The sequence below is a fragment of the Streptopelia decaocto genome (assembly GCF_964273445.1).
Source record: "Streptopelia decaocto genome assembly, chromosome: Z".
Classification (NCBI taxonomy): domain Eukaryota; kingdom Metazoa; phylum Chordata; class Aves; order Columbiformes; family Columbidae; genus Streptopelia; species Streptopelia decaocto.
In genome coordinates, this window is record NC_138657.1 from 18,323,425 (window position 1) to 18,344,479 (window position 21,055).

The window sequence follows — 21,055 nt, forward strand, 5'->3', positions numbered from 1 at the left end:
AGCTCTAGGTGACAGGGACATTGGACCAGGTGACCTCTGGAGGTCTCTTCCAACCTCAGCCACTCTGTGATTCTGTGATTTCAACCAAACATGCTCTATCTATATATGTGGATAGAAAGTAGTGTTCTCTCAAAGAACCCCAACAGGTTTCAGAGACACTATATTTTCTTAAACTTGTGCTATCTTACAATGAAGAAAATGGTGTTTTTTAAACTGATTTTGAGCCTGTGGTTCTGAAGAGTTGTAGAAAGCTCTTTTAAAAGAGTCATGACAACACATTTTAAAAAGTAACTACTTCATACATTAATGCCTTCCCCCAAAAATTCCATGAGGTCTGCAAATAGCCAAGTTAATTAGTTATACAACAGACTTCATTGTCACCCCCAAAAAACAGTATGCTCCTTCATTTTACAATACTCTAATAAAAACAATAATTAAAATCAAACTCGATACACTCCTAAAATTATAGATTAGACAACAAACCACGTTTTAGTTTGCCAACTGACATCCCTCTTTCCTCCTTTTTCTCAGTTTTTATTACAGATTATGAACACAAACTCTGGATAATTTAAAATGATCTAAGTTTCCCTTGCATCAGTTCCAGAGTACTAAGTGAACAATTCTCTAGAGGAAGGTTGAACTGAACATCTGCAAACCGTTGCAAAAATAGCATATATTAGAAAGAACTCTGAGAAACTAACTTTAAAAAATGCATGTAGTTGGCATGGGCTGTGGTTTCTCTACCTGAAAGATACAAAGACTGCACAATTCTTCCACAGGGCTTCAAGAACTCTCCCTCAAATATCTGTTGGCATTTGGAACTGTGTCTATGACTTACAGTTTCAATTCTGAACCCATTCTAGGACCTCCCGTGTCATCTCCATTAAGATGATTTTGAAGATGTACGACTTCTATCACCTTTTTTCTTCATGAGAGACAGATTGGTTAGTCAACTCCTTTTCAGACCTGTCATGTGAGAAGACAAACTAAACACCCACTAAAGTAGTGTATATGAAAATACACATTCTTCATTGAAAGCTGCCTTCCCCAGTATCATGCTCCAATACATCGGTAAACCTGGCTGCTAATCAGCAGCTCTGGTTATAGGCTACTAATGAATAAAAAACTGTTTGCTTGTAGACAGTCACTAAAATCAAAAGGGTTCTTTTATTTTGTTTGGTTTGGTTTTCATATGAGCTCAGAATTGCTAGCTTCCCCAAGGAAAAGCTAATGAGTTTGACCATACAATTGAGTTCACAGCCGAACTTGCTCAATTTCATACAGCAAAATCATTTTTAAATCCTCACTGAAGAGTGGTTAAGGCATTAGAAGGGATGAAAATTATGTGTGTACAGAGTAAATTCTGCAAGCTTTCAGTTAAAAATGTCAAAGCATCAGACCAACTTTAGCTAACTGAATGTTCATTTCAACTTCATAAGTGTGTTATGTCACAAGTACCTAATCAGATTTACACCCTTTTCTGCTCTTACACAAGAGTTTTCTGGTAAAACTGTGAACAGAAATGTAATTCTTTGTCTTTCACTCCAGTATTTAAGCCACTAGAACAGTCTTAAAGTTCAAAGAACAGTTCAAAAGTTCTGCAGAATCATAACCTGTGTTTAACATGTCATCCTCTCCTACATTCCCACCAGATTTTGAAAGACAGGAATATGAAATGAAGTTGGGAGCAGATGTATAAAAATTGTTCAAGTAATCCCTGGCCCAAATAGCCACAGCTGTACATGGATCACATGGATCACAGAGGCTATTCTTCAAAATATGAGTGCAACTGTGGGTATTTTACCAGTAAATCAAGAGAACGAAGTCCAAGACAGTAGCACAGTAAGAATTAAAATGCTGAAAGCAAATCAATTTTTGAAGACCAACATCTGATAAAAAGTGATTCTGAAGGTCTGTTTTCCCTTATTTATTCAGATTAAACAGTACCGGTGATGAGATTACTTGTGGGGGAAAGATGAGTAAAGGTGAAGGAGTTTGGCCGCAATGGAACCATTAGGAGGACTTTATAATCCTCAGTTCTGTATTTCTTACTTGTTGCATGTTTTAATCAAGGCATAAACATTTGTGACTCCCAAAAGTAAACCTGAACTAAAGTCAATCTCTGTTAGTGGAGAGGCTGAGTGAGTCTCAGCAACGATTCGTTAGACAGGTAATTCAGTATAGCTGTTTGTAACAGAGTGTTTTAGTCAAGTAGTCCACCATCTCCAAATATCACCTAATCTTGTACTCTTTTTTTCTTTTTTTTTTTTTTTTTTTAGTGCCACAAGCATACAATCTTTGATTTATTCAAAAGCATTCACTACCCCTCTACTGCTCTTTTTTTTTTTTTTCCTCTGAAATATGGAATTTTCTTCTTGCAGATCCAATTCCTTTTGCATCAAATTCTGTATTACAGCATTTGCTATATGAAACTGAACTAACTTCCTATTCTAAATCTGGATGATCCTATTTTGAACACTGTAAATGTTAACTTGGAGTGAAAGATGATCTTTTAATGGCAACCACTGCCACAATATTGAAAAGGAGAGCTGCTTTAGAAGCAAATTTTGAGCTCTCTACGAAAATGATGGGGGGAAAAAAAAAAAAAGGCATTCAGGTAAAACGGGACATTGGCAAAGGTCACAGAAATATGGGTCCGGAGCCAAACTGCCTTGTCAAGTGTCAACAGAACTGGTATTCTCCTGGAGATCATTTTCTTTTCAAAAAGGGGGTTCAAAGCAGAAAGATTTGAAGTAATCACAAGAAAATGAAATGTTTAATGTGCAATAACCAGACAGTTGTGCTACCTTCTTATTTGTGTTCATATCCAAAGCTCAGTTTTTAGTCCAGATATGTGGTTTACATGTGGTTACCAGTCAAGGAATAGAAAATGTTCTATGAAACTAAGCTAAGACAAAACTCCATTTTTCTGCTATTCCAAAGGAATAAAAAATTTCAGCCATCCTCACAGTATTTTTTCTAACTGTTGTGGGATTTTGGGCATGCAGAGATATTTCAATTTCATTGCTCATCTCCTAGGATGGTAAAGGGATGTAAGGTCATGTTTTAACTGTGTTAATTTTACAGCCTTGAAGCTCAAAACACAAAAGGTGGCACCAACCAGCCCTTAAAGAACTTCAGCACTAGACTCTCTGCTCCCTTACTGTTCTGGTGGCACAGAGAGCACTAAAACTGTGTAATAGTGAATTAACTCATCCTTGTTTGTTCCAAAATAACTTATCCTCGAAGGATTCACCTGTCTTATAAAATTAACATAGGAGAAATAGTTCAACTCTGTAATTTCAACAATACCCTAGGAAACTACTTATCTGCAGCAAACTCCAGATCTATTAGAGCTCCCATTTCACAGATGAAAATCAGCACAGAGGAGACTGCCTCTCCCTCCCAATTGCTTAGTGAAACAGGGAGGGGGAAAATACACCTTTGACTGCCATTTTTAAAGGCCTGCTTGGCTAGAGTATGTAGCAGACAAGACAAACTTTTCCTTCAACCTGCTCTCTTTTAAATGTACAAGTCACAGAGGGTAAAATGTTATACTGACCTCATGTATATGCAAATCAGTAAGAAAGTTGGCTTTAGATGCTTTCACATTAATTCCATTTCACAGATGAAGACCACTTTGTTTATCATAGTGATTATTACAGAAAAACAAGATGACCTGAATGTCTTTATTGCCAAAGGCAATTATAAGGTATATTTTCTACAAAGTAGTATAATACTTCAAATAACAACTGAGAAATCTCCTGCTCTGTTTTGAAGAGAAACCATGCTCAAAGGGAAAATAGATGTATGAAGAGTGCAGCCTCTATGATTCAGCACCTTCCCTTTTGGGGGTTAAACTGGGAAGTCAGTTTTACATGTTGTTGCTTTTCCAGCTGTTGAAAAGCAATGTTTTGAAATATTCCTCCCTCCACCGCCAAAGTATTCAGCCACTCCAAATACATTTAATTACATTTTATTTTTTCTCCAACACAAATACATGCTGCTGAAATTGTTTATAATTCACTCATGAAGTCAGGTTTGAAAGTCAAAGCCAGTTCAGCACAGCCACAAGATTCCCCTACCAACTAGTAGTCACCGTTATACCTTATCGAAGTTAATTTCAGCCAAAGGCCACAAGCCATTACCGTAAGTCTCCCTAGAGCAACACACAGATTCTTCTAACTGCTAAAGTGAGAGAAGGGCTAAAAGTACAGGAAATAATAAAGGAAAGTAGTATGACCACTCAAATGTACAGAAAGGGCAGGTGGGTGTAGTCTATACATGGTAATTGTCCCCAGAGGACAAATATTACTGTATCGATACTGATCAGGAATCACTGAGTTAATTTACCTGGTTTTCTTATGCTGAATATGAGCATTTGTGAGCAAATCTCCACCAGGGATGGAGGAAGAACAATACTGTAAATCTTTCAGTTAGATTTTTAGAATCACACTGAAATTATTATTCCCCAAGAAGAGGGTTTTTTCCATAAAATGATATAATATGTGGTAGCATAACAGCATCACCAAACAAATCAGACCCAGTTATCAACCAAAACCTTTTCTGAAATTTCTTAAAAGCAAAAAAATTCACAAAGGGCTTGTAAACCCATGGAGACTATCGAGATTGGCTTGCGATGAGTTAAGTTGTCTGTAGTGAAATAAGGATCCACAGATCTGCCTCTTAAAAAGAATGTGGCAGCTAGTTCACATTTCTCCTCATTACTCTTAGCTTTTAAGAAAGCAAAGTTTTGTATCCAGCTGCACAGACCCACGAACATGGAGATCAATATCGTTCTTTCTACTTTTTTCTATGGGTTGCCTAGTACACTATACAAAAGCGGGTTTTTTACAAATACCTATGTAATTTTATTTTTTAACAAAGGCAAAATCAATGGGAAAATAAAAATAATTTTTAAAAATAAAAATAAAACCCCAAACAAACAAAAGTCAAAACCCAGGAGATACAGTAACAGGAGTGTATGTGAATAGTTTGGTTTTGCCTTTCAGAACCTGGGCGGAAATTAGAGTAGAGCCTGGCTTATACTCAGAACACCCACTCGACAAAAGAGGTTTACAACGGCCAAACAATCCGCCTAACAGCAAGAGGCATGTTGTAAAAGAGGAGTTTGTGTTATGTGACAGCCAAGCTTTTCAGCAAAAGAGCTTTTAAACAAGGGCACATGCTGGAGAGGATTCCAAAGTGTCTTTCCTCTAAGAAGCTAAACAACTTTTACAGATATTTATACTGTTTTAATTAAAAATATTAACATGTATTTCCCAAAGTAAAATTTATTTAGTTTATGTATATGAAGGATGAAACAAATTAAAACCACTCACCTTCCTGAAGCTGTTTATGTCAGGGTAACAACACATTCAATATAGGTAAAATAACCACACAAGTACACAGACAGGCATACCATGTCAAAAGACACTAATGATTACAGCACAAAGTCTACACAGAGAGAGTTTTCCCTTTCTGTGAGTAAATTACAACACAAAATTAATTGTAAAGAAGTACTCAGATGCAACTGATGCTAAAAGAAGGCTTTAGAGCTAGTTAATACTTACATGACATCTTGCCAGACTCTCCAGTGGTATTAAAACGGTGGAAACAACAAGCAGTCTTTGAGGATTTGGCCCAACAGTTCTACAGTAATACCTCCATTGAAAAGCTTCCTACTAAAATATTCTCTACCACACATCAGACATTAACCCTTTGCTTTGGTACAGTACAGCAAAGAAGTGTGACGTATCTCTTTTCTGGGCAAATGTTATATTAACACGTAGTTGATACCTCACGTTGTCATCTCTCCTGAGCTATCTGTTTATTACTGTTTACTCCCATTAGCCTTGAAAAAGTGGAAGGAAAATAGACTCTTGCTACTTTCACATCCTGAAAGAAAACAACTTTCTAATTTTCCCTTAAAAGAAAAATAATGACATTCTGGGTAACACTACTGTACAGTGTTACTGAAGGCAACAACAAGGCATACAAAAATTTACTGCTAGCAATTAAGTGTCATTGACATTAACTTTGAAACTCAATACCTTGTAGAAATGGTAATAAGAAACAGCATTTTTACACTTTACACCAAACATTTAACCATCAAAGGTTACAGGAGCACTTGAACAATTTACTTTACAAAGGCACACAAAAAAACATTTTTGTACCAGAAGAGCAGCTCCTGTAAAGTGAAATTTTAATATCAACTATTGACAACTGCAAGGAGACATCTACAGAGAGATCAGGTAAATATCCAGTGGTACATCTCTGTGCCTTTCAGTTATGCACATTTGAAGCATCAGCTTTAACAGTTCCTCTAAATTTTACTTCCATGTTAATATTTTACAGTTACACTTTTAATAACTTCTTCAATGTCAGTTGAAACCACTCATGATCCACACTGGGCTCACAGAGTTTATGACAAAGAGCAGGGGGTAGAGGCATTATGTCTACTTGTATGTAGGCGAATCTGGAAACCTGCACAACCCAAGGAAATCAGTGTTTCTGCCCAATCCTCTATGTGTTCCAGAAATAGCAGCAGCAGACACATGCTATCTTTTTTAATAGCAGTGAATACGCAACTAATAGTCAGCACTGAAACATCAGTTTAAGTCAGCTCAAATGTCAGACAGAGATTTACAAGCAGGGCTGCAGCCACTGCACAAACTCCTAATCTAGGTATTTAGCTACTAAAGAAGATTTCCATCGTGGAATGTGCAGGCAGGATAGCAGAAAGATTTAGAATATCAAGAGATTCAGACAGATGAGATTATTCTGTAGAGGCAGTGAGATGTCTTTCCTCTCCCTCTCCCCCTATTTCTGCCAAGAATGCATGAGCTTGCCTAACACTGGGATTACTCCATTTAGACTACTGTTTCCTTCAGGTTAATATAGTGTAGAGCCTGCAAGCCAAATCCTTCCAGGTAGGTTTCTTGCTAAAATTGATTATATTTAACAATAATATAGAAATGCAAAGGTGAAGCATATTTTATATTTAGAGTAATAAAAAAGCAGGACAGGGACAAATTTGAAGGAGATATTTTAAATGGTGATCCTCAAATGGAAAAATAAAAAGAATTTCTGATTCCAAGACAAGCAAATAAGCCAAACAACTAAACACAGGAGCCCCCATTAAACTTCAGCACAACAGAAATTTTAAATTAAAAAGCTCACATGGGACTGGTAGAGTAATTTGCTAGAAACCTAAGACTGGCAGTTACATCTGTGAGTTTTCCTGCTGGAATTTTTGTTGCAAAAAAATGTATGAGATACAAACATTCTTCCCTCACTTATTCATAAAAACAAAACATCACAAATACCATAGTTGTACAGGAAAACCTGTTGTGGGTTTACTTGGGTTGGGTTTTTAATTATTTGTTTATTTGTGTACAGATGAGCATCTGTACACAATTTGTTCTTTAAAAATATAGTCAACTTTGGTAAATACTAATGTTTCAGCTAAATAGATTTTCTTCTTAGTGATTCTAAACTGTTTTCAAAAACAGGTGCTGCTGTGCTCAATGTAAGACAATAATTTTAGAGTATTTGTACAAGGTTTAGCCAGGCAAGACCAGTATTGCTATAGGAAATGTTTTCTGGTTATGATTATGCTAATTTAAAATTGACATATCAGGAAAGGAGATGTTTGCCTGCAGGATTTTTCTATTTTTCCCTCTCAATAGAAATTTGTATTTATCTTTTTCATATGAAGAAAGTATGATTTTAATCAAACTCTAGCAGTGTCCCACCTCTACTGTGGCCAAAGTAGTCACTTAAGAGAGAGTATACAAACAGAGCAAGTATAAGCCATGTCAACTATGATCTCAGCTGTTTGAATCTGTGTTTTCCAATGGCTTAATTATGCATATTTTGAAGAAATATGGCCCTTTTCATTTAATCTAAGATCTGTTGCTGTAATTTGGGGATCTCCAGTTTTTGGATTGGAAGGTACAGTAATCAACTCTTCTCTGTTTATGTGCTCTCCATTCCATTCATTATTTCATCAACTTCATCAGCCTCTCAAGTGAATGAGCAGAGATAACATCTACAACTCTGCAGCTTCTCACCGAAAAATCCCACAAAATATGTTGCCACTGCTTGTCATGGTGGCTGACATGTTCTTACAGGTGTGAGAACAAACTGTGATTGGCCATTTTGCTACACCTGCATGCCTCGCTTGACAGTTATATTGCAGGACATTCACTTCTCATTGGGAAGAATAAAACCAAAAACTGTAACAATGAAGTCAAATATCCCTCTTCAGGCAGCTGCCAGCATCACAAGCCAATTCATGTGCACAGAATAGCCAAAATCTTCCATCATGAAGCAACTTAATATGCATGTTTTCTCCCATTTTACAATTACAGCAGCAGTTTAACACCAGCCCAGGTCCCCTTCCCCTCTTGGTCTGAATGGAGAGCTAAAGAGTAGTAGGATGGCTGCACACCTCAAACACAGTGCTGAGAAATTGATAAGGGGAACCCTTACGTACATCACATCTCTAAGTCTGGGATACAAAGCTCTCAGTTACGGATTCAAGAAGAGAGAGGTCAGAAGGAGAACAGGCATTGTGATTAATAAATCCAACCACCTTTCCCAGAGGTTCCCTTTCAAACTGTGCTTTCTGACTAGGCTGACATTATCTTCAGTTGCACTAAGGAGAAGTACTCCGGGTATTTTACGTTGTTGGTAACTTTGGATCATTCTCAAAATTGAGGAAGAAGAGAGTCATGTATTTCACCACAAGAGCTTTTCTCTTTCGTTATTCCATGTGACTTCCAACCCAAATCTATCAGCAGGGTATAACAGCATAATATGAGACATTCTTCATTCAAATAGTATTCCTTAGAAAAAAATTAGAAAATAGGCACACACAGACACACAAAATCTGGGATTGCCACAAGCTTGTATGCCTTTGTCATTCCTATTTATGCCTGATGTGAGAAAGACAGGTATGTAAAAATGGTATACACTTTCTTAGATAATATACTGCTAAGGCATTAGCAATGAGCATTAGCAGATGCTTTGGACTTCTTTGTGCTTGCCTAGACATGCAGAGTGGTCAGGCAGAACGAGGATGTAGAGGCATCCCCTACAAACATACTTCGCAACTTTTGGCCAACTGAAAGCACAAGTGGCTTCCAAGCTGCGACTACAAATTGCACCACAGTGTGTTCCTCACTTTGGAAAAACATAATGATGGTAGGAGGACATAAGAAGAACATAATGAATGCAACAGGAGCTCTTACAGATAATTTCCAGTGGCTTCTGCCAGTTCAAGAAAACAGAGTTAAAGTTATGTGCTCGTATACCTAACTCTTCATTTCCTCATCAAGCATTTGCTGAACTCATTATCCCAGGAAATCTCATTATATTAACCCATACCCTTAAACATTTTCATTTATGCAAAGTTTGAGTTAAATTTTTAGTTATTAAGTGTAAATGTAAAAAAAATACACTATTTCATCAAGAATCAAATACCTTTTCAGGGCAATTTTTTGCTGTGTAGGGAAGAAGGTGTCAAGACACAAAGGGCAGAACTTCATGGAAAGTTGAGTACTTTATACTTGCAGTTGTCAAGTTAACAGTTAAATAACATACAATAAACTTGTTTCTTCTTTATGAAGATAAGTATTACAATTGCTTATTTTTGCCCTGTAAAGTTATCCTATATTTCCACATTCAGGAATGCAACTTTTGGACAAATCAGTTGAAATTCTTTGAACTATCAATGCAAATCAGTGATTAAAAAAACAAACAAACAAACAAACAAACAAAAACCACAATGTAAGCTTTTGTATATAAAAGAACTTCCATAAATCAGTGTTGTGCTTAGTGTCAGAGAAGACATATGGAGACAGCAAAACAGCTCAAAAAAAAAAAACACCTTGTAAATGATTTACTATGAAATGCTGCTGTATGTTTTCTCTTTACTAATGTGTATTAACCATACATTTATTAAAGAGTCACATTATATCCAAGCATGAACAAATCTCTCTGGTGATTCCCATTGTGACTGTATGGTGCAAAATGACCACACTTACATAGAAATTATTATTCAGTGGTAGACCCCTTTTCAGAGCAGTGTATCACTTCACATACTGCTTTGGACTCATTTAATCTCATTTAAAATATGTCTCCATATCAATGGTAATTTTCTCCCCTCTCATTAAATAGAAATTAATTGCCAGATTTTTTACATTTTTTATTTAGACAGTCTCAGCATTTTTAATGAAAAGACTTATCCCATGCCTGAAAACTTCAGTGCTTGAGAAAAGAACTGAAGCTGATGAGTGAATATGCCATCTTGTCCTTTTACATATTTGGAGAAGAACACTCATCATCCAGCCACAGAGGCTGAATACTGTTTTCCGTAGTGAGACAAATACTTTGCCAACAAATACTTCTCTAGGTTCACTAAGAATTATATGTCCTCTGAGACTTTAATTCCTCTAATTTCTCTGTGCTAGACATAGTTCAAGCAGCAGTTCTGAAAATAAGATTCTCTCACTTTGCACTACATATATTTCTGTTTAAATTGACTCGCTGCCTTTCATATGAAGAAGAAATATGTTGTTCTCTGCCTTCCCATTCACTTATGTTTGTGCCTACAACAAAGTTAGAGGGTTTTAATAGCTGTTTTTAACATACTTGTGGGAAAAAAATGTGATTAACTTACACCTACAGCCCATCCTGAAAACATACAAATGTAGATCCCAGCAGGCATTTCAACAGGATTTAGGACCAGCTAGAGAAGAAAAGAGGGACAAGGCTTCAATTACCAATCTTAATTGTGCACAAAATAGAAACAACACCCCTACACACTATTTCATTTCTTACTTTCTCCTTGAAGAATATGAGATCATTTGCCCAAGGTATTTCTTTATTAAAATATCATAATATCAGGTCATTGATTTCCACTTTGTAGGTATACTGAATAGATATAAGAACAACTGAGATTATATTGCAAATCAAAGGGAAGACTCAGTTCTGGAGTCTAAGTGCCATCACAACAGGTTTAGTTCCTCTGCTCATTGATGTAAAAGGCATGTGATTTAATTTTTTTTTTTTTTTTAATCTCTTCCCTGCCCTATGTGTACTTACAAACAGAACATAAAATCATACAGAGGAATCTCTTTCCCTGTCAGTCCCATACCTGATCCTACAAATTATGCATTTACCATAATGGAGTGATATAGATAGAAAAATGTGGGATATTACATACTCGAACTGTGTCAGTTGGTAGGATATGGGGAAACAATGCTGAGTTTCCTTTCTCTGAAGGGGAGGTAAGAGTGATGGTCAAGGGAAGCTCCTCCAGCTTCCTCCTTTGAGAGATCCTCCTGTAGCTGTCATAATTTCAGTGTTTCTCAGTTCTTCTAAACAGTCTTGGTGATCATATCACTCTTAATATTGTCATCAAAATGATAGCAGTAAGACATAGACAGTAGCATAGTATCCAGTTCAAGTTATTTCCCTATCATTGATGTCTTTATTACCAACTCTTTTATTTATTTATTTCTTCCTACCCTACCCACAGTGAGAAACAACTCAAGTGAGAGTAAAGGACTGATTTTAGTACAGAGCTTCTATTTCTCACTGAAAAGAACTAGAATGAAACATTAAAATATTTGCGTGCAGAGCTATAGTGTCTTTTAAGGTATCTACGTAGGATTGGTCAAAAAACTGTCCATTGACATTTCAGTGAAAAGGACTAAATACAGAACATACTTACTATTTCTTTGAATTATTGAGTTTGGCTCAAACCTCTTACGAGTTTTCAATTTGCTTTTACAAAAAGTAAGAACCCAGTTTTCAGTTCTTTTACCCAGGACATGTATCTGAAATTGGCTAGACATTTTCCAGCCTAGCCATTTATCAGCATTTATCCCATTTGCTGAGATATGACTGTACCAACTTTAACATAAAAATAGGTAAGAATAAATATTTCTTTTTTTAACAAATTAATGGAAATTTACTACTCAGAGGACAATTTTACACCAAGTAAATGTGTGGAAATTTGGCTGTTGTCTTTGATGGAAGAAGTTTCAGATAAACTGCATATGTTTATGCCATGTGCTGTAATGCCGCCTTTAATAGCTAAGGTAAGAAACATTTTTTTTAAACCAGATTGTTCAATATCAGCTGCTCCCACCCTCCTGCAGTGTACTTCCATATAAACACACACTTCCCAAAAGGGTGCCTGCCAGCCCTGACTTCTGTGAAGGAAATTCCTCCCAAGCTTATCTCTGATTGCAAGAACTTTGAAAGAATTAAATCCGAAGACTCATTTTCTGTAAAATTCAACAGCTGTGATCCCTACAATAGTATTATTCACTTGGCACTTATTCACATACCGCAAGTATGTACTGACAGTGATTCTACTGTTAGGTTATGAAATCCAGGCCAGCATGCTTAGTTGTTTATGTGTTATACCTTGTAGACCACAGCAAGAAGATCAAGAAAAAATTTTGGTCAAAGATGAAACAACACAAGAAAGGGGAAGAAATTCTATACAACTTTCTTATTTTTCTGATGCAGAGGATATAGGAAAATCTAAAGGAAGGTCAAGTAAGTCAGGAAGAGAAGTTATAAGACAGACAAAAAAGACTTATCGGTTTGTGTGACACTGTTCATGGAGCTTTCCTACAAAATGAACCCCGAAATGAAATGGCACCAAAAAAACCCAAACCAAACAAAAAAAACCACTAAGCTTGGACTTCATTTCAGAATGGGTAACAGAAAAGGTAAACTAGACTTAAACTTTTATTTAACAGTTAGTAAAAACAAATCCTATATCTAGGTGTGGTTCATTAATGCTGCAGCAGTTAGGTAATTCTTGTGGTAAAACAAGAGTTGAGGTGCGATTAATACATGAACAGCAATACATTACAGTGTCAACTGACTTAATGATTTACACAATACCTAAGTCATGACTTATAAGAAGGACTGCCACAAACTAGAGAAATGGGGCAACAGAAACTTCATGCAATTTAACAAATGGAAGTACAAAGTCCTGCACCTGGGAATAATCCCATGCATCAGTATACGCCAGAGAATGATTGGCTGGAAACCAGCTTTGCATAAAAAGACATTGAGGTCCTGGTTGACACCAAGTTAAACACAAAGCCGGTAGAGCATCCTTGTAGCAAATAAGGCAAGTGGTGTCCTAAACTGCATTAGGACCTGTATTGCCAGCAATGAAGAAAGGTGATCCTTCCCCTCAGCACTGGTGAGGCTACACCTGGACATACTGAAGAGAATCCAGTGATGAGACACTGAGATGATGAGGGAACTGGAGGAAAGTCTGAGAGAGCTGGGACTAAGCCTGGAGAAGAAAAGGCTCATGGGAGGTCTCATCAATGGATATAAATATCTGAAGGAAAGCTCTTTTCCATGGGGTCTAGTGACAGGACCAGAGGCAAAGTGCACAAAATGAGAGGCTCTGTCTGAACATCAGGAAGCACTTTTTCACCATGAGGGTGACTGAGCACTGGCAGAGATTGCCCAGAGATGTTGTAGAATTTCCGCTTGGTGATATGCAAAAGCCATCTGGACACAGTCCTAAGTAACAAGCTCTAGGTGACTTTGCTTGAGGAAATGGGATTGGACAAGATGACCTCCAGAGGTCCCTTTCAACTTCAACCATTCTGTGTCTCTGTGACTGTCATATGATAATGGTACAGCCAGATCAAAGTAGTGACATCCACACAATAACAAAGTTATGCACTCAGTTCTCTGATGATAAGGTATGCCAACCTATCCTAATACTAGGCAGCTCAAATATGAATATATCCATTTCTGAATTGCAACTGAAAAATTCCAATTCACTGATACGATATTTCTGGATCAAGATGTTTTGGGAAAGCTGACCAAACATCAACATTTTCTGAAATAACTATCAAAGATTCTTGTCTGAACCATAAAGGAAATGCAAAGAACATCCAGGAATTGATTAATGTATTTAGGTAGACTGATGCATTAGCCTAGCATAGGCTAATCTCTTGTGAAGCATCTATTGTGGAGCATCGCACTGTGCAAAAACATGAAGAAGTGCAAGAGCAGCTTGGTCCACCATAGATCTATCACCACTGACTGTGCTGATCTAGCACTCAGCTGCAGGGACCAGCTGCTGCTGCCCCTGTGTCCCTTGATGACTGACTGTTTGTGTACATACATGTTTGTATCCATTTTAAAAGTACCAAAAGTACTAAATCCACCTTCCCCTTCTGGCGAATGTCTTAACAGTTTAGACATGTTTGTTGTAATATCATACATTTAGAGAACTGATGAGACCACTTAACTCAGTTTTGGCAGCCATACTTCTAAATAGGTAAGGAAAATTTTAAAATTTTTGAAAATATTCTGAGCAAATTGCAAAAATAATATGAGGAATTAAGGAAACATATTGCCTCATGAGAAATGCTTTCAGAAACTTAGTTTAATAAGTGAAATAAAAATAGATTGCTTACATTCATTTAGAAATGTCTGCCTATGTTTCAGTCATAGATAGCTCTCTGAACTGACAAAGTCGTAACAGTATATAATACCCATAAGCAGAAGCCTGACCATTGTGGACTGGAAAATACCAGAGAATATTCATTATTATTTTATAAATCTAATTAATTATTATAATTTATTACCTAAGTATGTAACATAGTGAATGTAATTTAAAAATAAGTTTGAGGTTACCAGTTTTCCTTAGTATAACTTCAAAATATTTAATTTTTATTTTAATTTTGTTAATTTTTATCAGTAACTGACATTTGGGGAGAAAAGGCTGTTGTAAAACAGAACAATCACATTTGCTCTGAGAATTTTGAAATATGCTTAGAACTTGAGCAAAAATTTATGAAAGCTGAGGTTTTCTTATTTCAGTTTTGATAAATCTACATTTTCTCACAAGGAAAAAAAAAAAAAGTGCACTACATATTGTCCTGGTTTTGTTAAAAACAAGTTTCTCTTCTACTGAATTTCCCTGTCAGCTAAAGCCTTCATATTAGCTGCATTTTCCTGGAGAACCAGATACATGTTTTGGTAAACATAGCAATGGAATGCAAACTTATTGATAAGCACGGATGGACATCTCGCAAGAGGGGCGACGAGAAACAAGTGACCAAGAAACTGAGCAACTGTGTATAACATTCCATTCACGTGAATACTTCATATAAAAGTGGGAGATCATGAGGATCTCGTCCCTTTTTCCCTTTTTCCTTATGGCCGACATTAGGAGAGGACCTTGCTAGTCGTCCCTGCGAACTGAGGCCTAGTGACAGACTGAATCCACCTCCGGTTGGCTGCAGAGTCCAATCCAGGACTTCAGGTGCCAGCTCTACAGTTGCTGAGACTTTCAAGATTGGTTTTGTATATTTTGTATTATTTTCTCTATTCTTATTGGTAGCATTAGTAAAACATTTTTAATTTTTCTAACTCTCTTCTTTCTGTCCTTCTTTCCCTCCCAATCGCCTGTCCTTAGTGGGAAGGGGGGAGAGGGAGAGGCAAGTGGGGGAAATGGGGGGGAAGAGGAGGTTAACAATACATCTGTCAGTGTTTTATTGTCACCCTGCAATCTAAACCCTCAACACATATGCTGTTCAAAAATTCCCAAACATGATATAACTATGATGATCCAAAATGAGAAAACATGGTGCTTTCTGGTGACAAACATCTGAAAAAGACGTGAAAAAACAGGAACCCACAGACAGCACTTCTGTAAATAGGATATGCTACTTATACAAAATATACTCTATAAACGGTGGTTTCACTTTCTACAACTTCAAAGCAGTTTCAAAAAACCTGACAAATATATGTGTGAATCCCATTCCTCCATCTCTATGCCCAGACCCAACTAGAATTGCTCGTCCTATTGCAAAACTTCCTATTTTGAAGTTACAGCCCAATCCAGCCTAGGTCTATATTGCCAATGACAGCAAAACTTCCACACTGGGAATCTTGCCAGCACGTAACTTCACTCTGACCTGTGCAGATAAAAAGGTGTTAACATGCCTTTGATACTATCCTGGTTGATCAGGTGCAAATTTGTGTGGGTATGCTTAAAACTGAAGTTGAAACATAATACCATAGTAACAAGGAAATAACATACAAGACATCAGGCATACAACTGCATTAAGATCTAAGAAAAGGTAATTTTTAAAATTAATTTTCTGGTTTAAGCATCAAATTCCTCCATGTTAGTCATACAAGGAATTTATTGGCAGGTGCTGTCATGTGTTATTTACCATCATAGAATCATAGAATAATTTGGGTTGGAAGAGACCTTTAAAGGAGCAGGGACATCTTCAACCAGATCAGCTTACCATCACAGCATAAAAGGATTATTTCAGCTCTGCATCAGCACTTGAAAATGACAGCTTACTTGTTTCAGCCTTCCTGCACACAGCATAAATATTATTTTCAGATTATATTGGTATTTACATTGTGATTTGACAGCATGCCTCTACTTCAGCAGTAATTATTCAAAAATAAAACCAAGATGTTTGAATTGTGATGGACTGTACTGCAAAGACAAGATCTCAAAACAGATCTAATATTTTACATTTGTAGGATACATTTTGGTTAATGTTCCCCTGAAAACTTGGCAAAACCAAAGGGCCACAGTCTGTACTTAGCCTAGGAAAGTCTGCAGTCATAAGCTACGACAGGTTATGGCCACAATATCATGAATCAAGAAACCAGGTCAATCAAAACTTAGAATTGTTGGCACATTTTTAACCTATTACTCTGAGAATTCATTAAGATGCATTAGTTAGTTAGACTATGTGCTGATCCAAAGGATACATGCTGCATTCCCTACACTGACGAACAACCCCAGAAGCAACTTTGTCTATAATTAGCCTCAACACCTATGTGGACATCACAGTGGACTTAGGAGACTGTGGGTACCACTAGGTGAGGTAAAACTCTAAAAAAATCAAGATTCAGAACTGCTAATAATCCTGATCACTACTATATTTCACACATTTTTCTCAAACTTTCAGCAAATTTAAAGTGAAATATAGATCTTACGTAGAAAGTCACTGTAAGAGTGATTTAAAACAATTCGTCTTGCTCTCAAACTGTTGTAGATAAGGCCATCACAAAAACGGTGGAGCAACCTTAGGAGGTGGATTGCTGCGACAAACATACAGGAGTATATAAATTCTGTCTTCCCAGAAAAGAGCTGAATATGATTGGAACTATGGACAACAATAATAAACCATTTAAATATAGTCTTTCTAGAGCACAGTCTTGTGCTATAAAAAGAAGAGGACTTTACAGAGGCAAGATATTAAAGTGAAAGGCATCACTTTGGAAAAAAGCGGAGACAAGAGAACCCATTGATTCACTGAGAATTTCAAACCCTCAGGGCTTATTTGTTTTCAGTAAGGAACCAGGATTTTCTACTCAGTGAATCTGGTGGAGACCCAATTCTGAGTAGCAAAACAGTGGAGCTAATACAGAAATGCATTCCAGCATGTAAGTTACCAAGTCTGGCTTTAATTGCAACATGTGCTATCCATTATCACCTAGCAGCTTATACTCTCATACTCACTCCAGAGTCACTTTTCTCAAAACCAGTAACTGTTTACGGTGGAACTGGTTTCAAATAACATTAAAACTTTTTAGAATTAGATACAGAATTTTTAAATGGAGCTTTCAATAGCTTTGCTTGAAGAGGGAAGATTTCTGTGTTTTATACTTAACAGAACATTTTGAGAAGTATGCTTGGAGTATGTAACGAAACCAGGAAGCAAGACTATGGTCAACTACTTTCTGAAAGATGTATAGAGGATGACAGGTGTATAAGAACTGATAAAATTAATTCTTCAGGGCTACTAAGATAATTTCTACTTCTTACAGGGGAATTTCAGGGTGACAGATGGCTTCTGGCTTCTCTATCCATCTCACTTTAAAAAATTTTAACATGGATTGGAATGATGAAAGCCCAGTAAAGACTTCTTTACCTTAAAGGGGTCATTATGTACCTAAAAGGAATATGAAGTGTCTACATATGTTTAGCTTTGTGTTGTAAGGGGGACCTACTTCAGCACACTTGAAAAAAACATCTGTGTATAGCCTGTTTGTTCACACCATCATTCTCCCTCATCAACATCTTAGTTATGGTTGCATTATAATTCGGCACTTCAGGAAGTAACTGAAAAGCTAACCACAGAGAATGTAGACTGGATGTCAGAGTAGTTAGTTCCTTGAAAATAAAAGTATTAATAGGGGTCTCATAGCAGATCTGATGGAATTCTCACCTTCAAATGTTGTATCATGTTGTGACCTTTCTTTGATGTTCCCTGGCATGTCTGAGAAAAGTATTTCAGCACTGACATTTAGAATACTTCAGATTAATTTTGCCCTCCATGATAGGATTACAGAGCAGAAGAAGGGCCTTCTGTAAGAACCAGCTTTGCAAAAAATTGTGAAAAAGAGGTAAGTGAACCTCACTGAGGCTACAGGGTCTGTCAGGATAAAATTCTGCCACCTCCTGAGCAGCACTAGAGTCAGTCTCATTTGACATTGCAGCCATAGCACAGGTCAAACTGAAAGAAAAAAAAAAAAAGCTCCGCAGTCAGAGCTTCCATTTTAATTAAATCTTAGTTTCATTTGTCCATTCACAGGAGTGAGAAAACAAACTCAAACTTTTAAATTAACTAGTAAAAAGAAGCCACAGATAGTATTTCAAAAGTCTCAAAGTATTAATATTACAGAAACTACTGGTGAGCTAATAGAAAAATCCCCATCTAGAAGCAAAGAAAACATATTTTACTTAAAATATTTTCTTATGCTTTAAAGGTTTAAACAGAATGTTTACAGGTATAATTGACATAGCAGATAGACAAAGCCTTTTACAGTACAGTAAGCAAATACAGAATTTCTTACAAGTAGAAAGGGGTCCATTACACACTTCATGTGGTGGTATAGTTGTGTATTGCAGGCAAAGTGTTTTTACTGAATCCATATAGTGATGAAAACTACATCCTGCAATCAGGTCTTTTAATGGTACCTTTACAGTTTAGAAACCCATCTACTCTAGTGTTTACTGTGAAACCTCTGCTTCTTGTAGGCAAATTTTACTATTCATTTAGTTTGTCCTCCTATATCACTGAATCCTATAATTTTTCCAGTAGTAGAGTTACCAGGAGATTGCTTTAGCTTAGCCTTTTCTGAGCACTTCCCACCTTTCTACCCATTGTCACCCATTACCAACAGTGTGAGAAGAAGGTCCCTGCAGCATTTGGAGGTGGATCATGAGCACAGTGGTGCTTCCAGGGGCCAGGTCCTGCTCAATAGAGATGTTTCCAAAAGTAAGCCAGATCTGCCGATAAAGGTTTAACCTCATCAGTCTTTTAGCAGTTTTAAGGTAAGATCCATTCCAAAAAGTGGGTACAAGTCTACTTCCAATATGGTTACACCACCATATTCAAATCTTATTTGAAAGAGTAGAGATTACAAGATCTCTGTCTTCAATGAGGTTGGGCATCCATATTTTTGTGCTGAGTTAAATTGCTCCTCTCGGCACAGCAATGTCCGAATCCACCCCTCTACAGCCTCCTTCATCTGTTTTTCCTCCTGGCCCTGCTTTTCTCATGGAAAATCTGCTTGTTTCTCAGGTAAATGCTTCCACAAAACTTCTGTTGAGAGGTGGTGTTGTTTTGGCAACACATTGCCACCTCTGAAGCTTTATACAATGACCTTACTGAAGCACATGACAATTTTAGTCCTCCTTATTTACTTGAGGGAAAAAGTCTGGAATATGAACATGAAATCACTGTCCGGTAAAGCAAAAATCGCACAGGGAAAAAGATATTAACTTTTACTATACTCTTAAGATTTGGAAGTTTTTTCCTTTAAAAAAGGTCAAGTGTTATCTGAGAACTATTGCAGTATAGATAATGATAGATCATAAATATATTATTAATATTTTCTCACAATAAGTTATAATAAGGACAATACTGCTTGTTTTTTTAGCTTGTCTTAAACACTTATGATCAGAAAATACAGAAGGTGTTTTGAGATGGTAACTTGTTCCCAAAATACTAGGGCTGTTCAAGGACAGGTACACCTCAGTTCAAAGGAAAATCCATAAAACAATTGCATGTGAATTTGGATACTTTAAATGGACATGCTAAGACATGTGCAGCAAAAGCAATTAACTGCACGGGGTATTTCTTTTACTCTATGCTTATATAATTACAAACTAACACTAACAGTAGTGCATAGAAGGTAGACAATATCAGATAGTATATTTATATTCACATGGTTGCTTTACTGGAGATTGAAAAAATAAAAAATACACTATTAGTTTGTGTATTTACGTAATATAAATTCATCACTTTTTACTCATTTTTTATGTATAAATATAAGAAAGTACTGTAGACATTGCAGGACCTTATTTATGTTTTGATACAAGAGCCAATAAAGGATGCAGAATTGAGATAATTTCTAAAATGGGTTCAAGTAGAAGGCAAAAATTGTCTCAAAGTTGAGAGTGGTAAATTATAAATTAGGGGACCTAATCTTAGTTCTTGAATTAATACATTTTCCTCTGGATCACTGGAATCTCTCTACAGATGAGGAATCATTAAGCAGCATCTGTTTAGAGGTAATGGAAGTGTTGGGCATTCTGCTGAGCAGTCTATGATAAGCCCATGATAAAAACATAGCAACAGGATTCCTTATTCATGGCACGTTTTTACATGATAGTGCTAAAACCAGAATTTTCCCATATTCCCTTACTAAAGAGGGCCCGTGTTATCAATTACTATGAGGCTAAATCTTAAATAGTTCAATTACGTACTTAGTACACTCTTTCTAAAAACCACTTTTAAATTAGTCTTAAAAAATCCAAAAACGAACAAATTTTCTTTGTCAATCTGTTGTGCTACCCCTTTTCTTATCTGCTTTTACATTAATTTTCTCAAAAAAAAGCTGAAATCTCATTGCATATAATTTCAAATTTATGTTTAGCTAACTGAAAGGACATAATAAATGCATGTTTTAGAGGCACTGAATTAAAAGCCAGGAAATCCATTGTTTA